Source organism: Perognathus longimembris, unplaced genomic scaffold, assembly GCF_023159225.1.
Source record: "Perognathus longimembris pacificus isolate PPM17 unplaced genomic scaffold, ASM2315922v1 HiC_scaffold_2912, whole genome shotgun sequence".
Lineage (NCBI taxonomy): Eukaryota > Metazoa > Chordata > Mammalia > Rodentia > Heteromyidae > Perognathus > Perognathus longimembris.
The window spans coordinates 7,828-15,037 of record NW_025958062.1 but is presented as its reverse complement, the minus strand read 5'-3'; the positions used below and the strand labels follow the sequence as shown (position 1 = coordinate 15,037).

General features: G+C 36.1%; 1 pseudogene; it reads right to left on the bottom strand.

Annotated features, from left to right (window-relative positions):
* Positions 1–5,233: 5,233 nt before the first annotated feature.
* LOC125344675 lies at positions 5,234–6,196 on the bottom strand (annotated as a pseudogene).
* Between the last annotated feature and the right edge of the window lie 1,014 nt (positions 6,197–7,210).

Here is a 7,210-nt window from a genome sequence, read left to right as displayed (position 1 = left end):
AAATTTATACATGCAGTATCAATAGACAAGTAATTTAACAGAAATTTGAATGTTTGTTTGTATAGGGCGGGTCTCATGCCAGATTGAATCTATCACAATATATATTTCATTCAATCCACAATGCATTTTTATCTAGTTCCTACCAGGTAAATTCAATATTTGAATATCTGGGTGCTGGTGGCTCATACCAGTAATCCTAGATACTGAGGAGGCTAAAATCTGAGGATCATGGTTCAAAGACAGCCTGGGCAAGAAATTCTATGAGCTGAAAGTGGAGGAATGGATCAAGTGGTAGAGAGCTAGCCTTGATAACAAAAACTTAAAAGCTCAGGGACAGTGCCCAGATGCTGAGTTCAAGCCCATGACAGATTTCCTCCCCTTCCCCATTTAATATTTCAATCTGTATTTTAATAGCTTAAATTATGCATCAGAATCTTATATAAAAGGGACTGAGATATGAACTCTAGGCCTTGGCATTTGCTTATTTGCTGCTTATTTATATCCAAATTTATCAATACTAATAAAAAGCATGAAAGAACACAGGAGGACAGCCATAATTACATTCCATGTATGTCAAGCTAAAGTTTTGTCCCCCAACTAACATCACAGATGTTAAGAAGTTTTTATAGATGTTTTACATATGTAACCGCATAATTATAAACCTTTTTTTTCAACTTACAGGTTTTCCATGTAGAGCTTGTTACTTTAAATATGTTTATATGAACAAAATATATAGACTTCAATATTATGCTCATTATAGTAGGTAAGCTTATTTCCTTGTTTATTTATTTTCTTTTACTTATTTTTCATGTTTTCAAATAATTTTTTCTATTTATTGTCAAATTGATGTACAGAGAGGCTACACTTTCATACGTTAGGCATTGGATACATTTCTTGTAAATTTGTGGTTTTCCTTTCCAAATTCAATATGAAGTATGTTAGTTTTTCATAAAACCTTTCCCTCTTTCCTTGCCCCCAAATTGGAAACTCACCACAAGTTTCTTTAGTCTGTTAGCAGACATCCAAGATGATCATGACCTTGCTTCCGATGTTTCTCCTCTCTAATCTCACATATTTAAAATAAACCTTGTTATATTTTTTTCCCTAGAGAAAAAGTTTATTCAGGTTTTTTATTTTTTGAGGACAAGAATATTTTTGGAAATGGAACTTTGAACTAAATGACAAAAATATTCTGCAACTCTACCACCTGGGAAATGAGAGAATTAAGATCTCCACACAAGTGAGAAATAGTTTGGTAGCCTGTAGTGGCTCTCAGAGGTGCACACCATATGTAAATTGCCTGGAGAGCTTGTTAAAGGTCAGGTATCAGTGCGCCACATTTCTGATGCAAAAGCTCTCAGGAGACAACCAGAAAGTCGAATGCCTGCCAAAAACCTAGATGCTGCTGGAAATGGTCTGAGCACATGTGGAGTACATTTTGTTAATTCATGCATTTCTGAAAGACAAATACACTTATTTTTCCCTAAATAAATGAATCTATAATTTCAGGCATGTTATAAAACTAGAAATTAATGCTTATGTTTATCCATGACACTAGATTATGTGTTGGATCTCAATTGGAGATGTTAGGTTGGTCATCATATGATGGCAAAGGATAGTGAAAATGTGATAGTGCATGATCTGTGATATAATGAATGAAAATGATACATGATATAGTGATTAAAAATAATGAAATACTGTTAAAGGAGCAATTATTCAGTATCAGCACCTGGAAAGATCACAGGGTGACCCCAAACACTGAAATTTAGTAAATTATTTGCAACAACTTTCTGAGTTACTAGAAATAAATCTATTCTCGGTGATTTCTGAGTCCTCTTCCTACTTTCATAGGCATTGTTTTTTCTGTACAGAATCCTATCATCTGAAAATAGGACTAACTTGATTTCTTTCTTTCCTGCTTGTATCCCGTTTCTTTCTTTCTCTTGCCTATTGAGTTAAGAATTCAAACACTGTGTTCAATAAGAATGCAGAAGTGGGTGTATTTATCTCCTTTCTCACGTCAAAGGAAATGATTTCATTTTCTCCCCATTTAGCTCAATGTTAGGTTGAACATATATAACCTTGTTATTTAAAGGCACATTCTTTCTGTTTTTAGTTTCTAAATGGATTTTATTGTGAAGTGATATTGAATTTTTTCAAAGGCTTTGATTTCTTTCTATTTATATGCTATGATAAATTTTTGAGTTCAAAAATGTTGAACTCTTTTTACATACATAGAATGAAAGAAATAACAAGTGTGTATGTTATTTATTATTCTATTTTTGAATTAGCTTATTTGATAATATGGTTATCTATGGTATTTCCACACAGGCACAGAGTGCACTTTGTTTTTTTAATTTATATATACATATATATATTTCTTATTTATTGTCAAAGTGATGTACACAGAGACACAGTGCACTTTGAAAAAAAATTAGAATGTACTTAGATGTACTGCAGCTTAAGGTATGGAGTTTTGAGTCCTACCTGGAAGTAAATACAAGAATCTAGGGCAAAGCTTCTCTTAAGACATTCCTACTATACCCAGACATCCATTAAGATCCTGTCAGAGGGAAGAGATCAGGAAGGAAGACCTAGACTTTGAGCTGTAAGTCCTACTTGGCAGAAATATATGCAGCATTCACCCTCTTGAGGTCCTGTGCTCTGTGCTCCATTTCCACAGCAACTTCTAAGGGATACGACGGAAGCCCGGAGATGGAGATGGACCATTGCACAAGTTATCCAGTGCTTAAACTTCTCAGTAGGTATGCATCAAATTTCTCTCTTTCTCACTTCTCTTCTCTTCTCTTTTCTTCTCTTTTCTCTCCTCCCCTTTTTCCTCTCTCTCTATGTCTGTCTCTGTGACTCTGTGTCTGTCTGTGTCTGTGTCTGTCTCTCTGTCTCTGTCCCTGTCTCTCAATCTCTCTGTGTCTCTCTGTGTCTCTCTGTCTCTGTCTCTGACTCTTTCTCTCTCTCTCTCTCTCTCTCTCTCTCTCTCTCTCTCTCTGCTCTGGGGCTTGAACTTTGGGCACTGTCCCTGAGCTTCTTTGCTCAAGACTAGCACTCTGCCACTTGAGCCACAGTCCCACTTCTGGCTTTTTTCTGTATATGTGGTGCTGAAGAATCAAACCCTGGGCTACTAGGTAAGCCAGTGTGATTCAATATGAAAAAAACATGCTATCTTTCATGACAAGGCCTTACTCAATACCTGTTCGAGATATTAGAAGCCATCAACTGTCTTTCTCCTGCTTGTCTTGCAGGACAAATCACTGTCACAACTAACCTCAATATGAGTTTAAGGCATGTGAAATGTATGGGTTTATTTTGTAGAAAAATTGCTAGTATCTTCACTAGCAATTCCAGGGCTGCTACTACAGGATCAAGAATTATTTTTCAGCCTCTTTTTCACTGTGTCTGTTTCTCTTGGCTTTATGGATGTGTTGTCACTTCTTCTTCTTTTTTTTTCTTTTGGCCAGTCCTGGGCCTTGAACTCTTGGCCTAAGCTTTGCCACTGGCTTCTTTTTACTCAAGGTTAGCACTCTGCCACTTGATCCACAGTGCCACTTCTAGTTGTTTTCTATATATGTGGTGCTGAGGAATTGAACCCAAGGCTTCATGTATATGAGACAAGCACTCTTGCCACTAAGCCATAATCCCAGCCCCACTTCTTTTTTAATTCCAACATCCCTCCTCTCTTTTCCTCTGTGAAATACATTGTACCCTATGTTCATATGTTTTCATTTTAGCTTTAGTGTCCAAATAGGAGGGAAAATAATAATCCACCTTTGTTTTGCTGAACCTGGATTAATTTTGCTAGCTCAGACACAAAGTTCTCAAGACCTTACCTTGACCAGTAAGAAGCTGAGTTAATAGTTGTTCACACCTGTCATTCCACCTATGAGAATGTGCAAATAGCAGGATCATGGACCATGTCAGCTTAACTTACCTTATAGAGCTGCATACAAATAAAAGACATGAAGATAATTGACTGTAAGAGATATGGAAAAATTGTTTGGTTTTTCAAAACTTGGCACTATAATTCTCATGAAGACTTCTATACAATAAAAACTTTAAATGTTTAAATTAGGGTAAGTAATATAGAAAACATATATGTGTGTGTTTAATCATTAAACATTTGAAATATTAGGAATAGTGAAGTATTGCAATACTCAACATTTACTAATGATGTATGTAATTGGGTAGTGTTTGTGTTTCAGGCACCTAGTAGGACATCAACCATTCAATAGTTTCTTTTGGAATATTTGAATCACAAAATAATAAAACCATGTGAGCTGCAAAGTGACATGGCCACAACTAGCTGATATACACATGAATAGTTTCATATTTTGGGAAAGAATATGGCCGCGTTAGAAGAGACAGTTGAAACAGATGGTACAATTTGAGAAATTAGCCTCATAAATTTGTTGGAATTCAGAAGGGGTGAGCTCTAAGTTTTACCATTAATTAGAAGCATAACACACTGAAAATAACCACTCCATGTCACATTGTTAGGGCTTATATTTTCTTGTAAATTATATTGAGTCTTATGGCTTCAAGAGAAATATAATAGTTCAATTATGTTTATGAACTTAGTAATGACATATAAATTTGTACTAATTGGTAAAATTGATCTGTAAAAGACAAAACAATTTAAGTGGACATTTGATATTAGAAGATTTTTGTAAAAAGATTGAGTTCTTTATAGGTTGAGTTGTTGTAAATATTTTCACTTTATTTTCTTGTTTTTCTTGTAATATTGCACATTCATGGGTTTTCAGATTGTATTGTGGTTGTTCGTATGTCCATGTGTGGACATTTGGTTGTATATACATGTACTGGGAAGATTAGAAAGTATAGGATCTATGAGAAAAAGTCACAACTGTTAATTTTTCTTACTATAAAGGAACAAGATGGTTTCACAGACTTAAGTAAAGAAATGCCATTTGGTGCAAACTGACTGCACAACTCTTGGGGGAAAGGGGAAAGAAGGAGGGGGGAAATGAGGGAGGAGGTAACAAGTAGAACAAGAAATGTACTCACTGCCTTTCATAAGAATCTGTAATCACTCTGTATCACACTTCACAATAAAGAAAAAAAATGTAATGAAGTGTTTCATAGGATGAAAATGTATATATCATTGATTTATTGAAAAATATTACTGCTTTCCATGACCATTAAATGATGAAGAAATTGCAATGACTAAAGACTACATGAGTATACTACTGTAAACACACTAACAATGCAAGAGATAAGCTTTGTTCCCAGTGAAAAAGCTACCCAACAGTAACTTCCCTAAAGCTTCCTTTAGTGCCTCATTTTTCAGGCTGTAGATAATTGGATTGAGTGTTGGAGGAATTATTGCATAAAAGATGGATAACATAAAGTCCAAAGCAGTTGGAGAGTTCTGAAGTTGGTTTGAGGTAGGCACAGATGCCTGTGGAGAGGAAAAAAGAGACAACAAAAAGGTGGGGTAGGCAGGTGGAGAAGGCCTTAGATCGGCCTTCAGCAGAGGGGATTCTTAGTACTGTAGAGAATATGTGGATGTAGGAGAAGGCAATGGGAGATGAAACAGGCTAAGGCTACCAGCGACATGAATGCAGCCACTCCAATGACTGCAAGGTAATCATTGGAGCAGGAGAACTTAAGTAATTGGGGAATGTCACAGAAAAAACTGGTGGATGACTTTGGCCCCACAGAATGTGATAGACAATGTGGCAGTTGTGTACATGATTCCTGAGATGCCTCCACTTACCCATACAGCTGTCACAGCTCTCTTACACTTTCTGGGATCCATGATGAGCTCATAGTGCAGTGGGAAGCAAATGGCTACATAGCGGTCATAAGACATCACGGTGAGAATGGCCACCTCAGCCCAGGCCAAAGACGTGAAGAAGAAAACCTGGAGCATGCACTGAGCATAGGAAATATAGCCATTGCCTGTGAGGGAATTGTCAATGGACTGGGGGACGGTGACAGAGATGAAGGAGGCATCCAGAAGGGTAAGTTGCCTCAGGAAGTAATACATGGGAGACTGGAGCTGCTTATCCAATGTTGTGATGGTGATAATGATGAAGTTGCTTGTCAAGGCCAAAAGGTACATGACCAAGAACAGGAAAGCTTGTAAGAGCTGCAGATGAGGATTCTCAGAAAACCCCATGAGGAGGAATCCATTCTTTCCGGTTTTATTTGTAATCATACTGAAAATACAAAGTGTGCAGCACCTAGAAAATGAAAGGTTATGGTAAAATTTAAAATACTAAAAGCAGTTGTTTAATTTTATATCATTATTTATTTTAATAAGTAATGGTTAAGAAATTGTTATTCCTCAGCTATATTTTGGAATTACTGTAGTATTTAATATTAAAACATGAATGATTTCAATATTCTTTATTCTTGAATCCTACCTAGCCAACAATATGGTCATCATTTTGAAAGGCTTATTTTGGATGTAGGGGACAAATGTGTAGAGTCAATGCTGTTCCTATTATTGTTTATTCAATTGATGACATATTGGAATCAACATTAAAAATATGTTGAAATCTGAGTGCTGGTTGTGTCTTACACCTTGTAATCTTAGCTACTCAGGAGGCAAGATCTGAGGACTGTGGTTTGAAGCCAGCCTGGGCAGAAAATCTGAGAGATTCTTAACCACCATAAAAACCAGAAGTGGTGCTATGGCTCAAGTGATAGAATGCTTGCCTTGAAATATATCTCAGGGTTCAGGGACAGAACCCAGGCACTGTTTAAGTCTCAGAAGTAGCAAGTGTGCACACCCCCCCACACACACCCACATCCAAAAATTTCAAACATTCATTGTCTCATTTACTTTGTTACATATTTTGGTATCAAATAACTTCTATTTGATCACTTTATTTCCCTGATCTTAATATAATTTGTTATCTGATGACATAATCATTTTTTTACCATTTATTACAGTAAAGATACTTGTAGTGAAAATATAGCTAATTTGAAATGGTGCTCAAGTGAGAGAAAAGCAAATACCCAGTATACAACTGGAGAAAAAGACCACGGGTATACTTGATTTATGTTTCAGACAAGAGACAAAACACTTTTTTCCTTTATGATCCAGAATTTTAACTATTGTGCCATAGAAATTAGCAAAAAATTCATCCCTCGTTGCACTGGAGAAGGTATTGGTGTGTGAGGAAGAGTGATTAATTAATGATTCCCATACTTTTTGCATATTTTT